Source organism: Meleagris gallopavo, unplaced genomic scaffold, assembly GCF_000146605.3.
Source record: "Meleagris gallopavo isolate NT-WF06-2002-E0010 breed Aviagen turkey brand Nicholas breeding stock unplaced genomic scaffold, Turkey_5.1 ChrUn_random_7180001845028, whole genome shotgun sequence".
Classification (NCBI taxonomy): domain Eukaryota; kingdom Metazoa; phylum Chordata; class Aves; order Galliformes; family Phasianidae; genus Meleagris; species Meleagris gallopavo.
Window position 1 is genome coordinate 1 of NW_011113288.1, and position 1,513 is coordinate 1,513.

The 1,513-nt window shown below is 52.3% G+C and overlaps 1 long non-coding RNA gene across 1 annotated transcript; it reads left to right on the forward strand.

Moving 5' to 3' along the window:
• The first annotated feature begins 81 nt into the window (after positions 1–81).
• On the forward strand, positions 82–1,255 carry LOC109364315. Its single transcript, XR_002110310.1, has 3 exons — positions 82–127; positions 436–517; positions 1,216–1,255. It is a non-coding gene; the product is annotated as an uncharacterized LOC109364315 (long non-coding RNA).
• Positions 1,256–1,513: the final 258 nt, after the last annotated feature.

The following is a 1,513-nucleotide window of genomic DNA, read 5'->3' on the forward strand; positions in this document are numbered from 1 at the left end:
CTTCCTCCCAGCCGTGCTGAAGCTGGGATTGACGTTGCAATCTCTTGCAGGTGGGAGACATCGTGTGTGTTACTGCTATGCCAGCAAGGAGCTGAGCCCCTGGTGGAGAGGCAAGCACGGCTTCCAGGTAGGCACCAGCTTCAGACCTGAGCATGCCACTTCAGTAAAGGCAGGAATCTCAGCTTAGAGCTGCTCTGCCTGCACAGGATGGCTTCTGCACGTCAAAGGTTTCCCCGTGCCAGTCTCAGAGGACCTTGCCTCTGGCTGCAGATGTAGAAAAATTATTATTACCTTTATGCAGGCCATTGTCTGCTGGATAGTCTTATGGAGCGTCAGGCAAGCACGTTCCAAGCAAAATGCTGCTTTTGGTTTAACAGTTCAGACCTGGGAAATGCTGCATGCAATGGTTGGCCTCTCTTTCTGTTCTTCTTCCAGGTTGGATTTTTTCCTGGCGACTGTGTGGAGCTCATTACTAACAATGTTCCTGAGGCTCTCCTCAACTCAGTGCCAAAGCCAGGTACGGATGTTACGTTTGATGGTGCAGGGAAGCAAAGGGGAATCTTTTTTGGGGTGTGTTCCGTGTGTAATACCTCCCTTCCCCATCCCACGTTATCCTCTGTGTTGATGATCCTTCGTGCATACCACGGGGCGTATGGCTGCTGTTTTGTAGGCAGGGAGAATGAAGGAGGGCAAAGGCAGTTCTCCTGCAAGTCAGGACGAGGCTGAGAACAGCCAGTGTCCCTGGTGGACAGATAGAGGTTTGGTTTGCTAGTGATCCACTTGATCAGAACATGGCTTTTCAAGACGATCCTTAATCCCCAAGTAGAGCAAGCTAAGCAAGAGGAGTGCATTAAGCTCCATCGGAACGTGCAGACATGTGGCCCAATTCTCCCATGTTTATGACTGGACTTGGTGAAACCCTAGAATGTCTTGGGATGGAAGGGAATTTAAGGATCATCAAGCTCCAACCCCTGTGCCTCAGGCTGGGCTGCCAGCCTCCACATTTCATGCGGGACTAGACCAGGCTGCCCACAGCCCCGTCCAACCTGGCCTTGGACTCCTCTAGGGATGGGGAAAATCCGTTTTTGTAGGTAGTTGTTGGTAATGTTCTTCCCGTTGTGACGTGCTCTGTCAAATGTGTTGTGCTCGGCCTCGTCCAACTGAGCCAAACCTGGCATGACTGGAATGACCTGGTTTCTGCATTTTGTTGTGCAGCGCCAAAGAAACGCGGCAAGCTCATCACCTTCCTTCGTTCCTTGGTGAAGGCCCGCCCAAAGAAGCCGAAGGAGCGGGAGGTGGAGAAGGAAGGGCTGTTTGGCTGTGACCTGGGAGAGCATCTTCTCCGCTCTGGTCGCGATGGTAAGGAACAGCCCATAGCTGTGGGAGTTGATGGCTGAAGGCTAAAGTGAGGCGAATGCTCCTAAGAGACAAGTAATTTGTATGTGCTTCAGCCAAGCCTGGCTGGGCTTAGTGGATGGGACGTGACGGGAGCACAGGCTGAAGCAGGACTTGG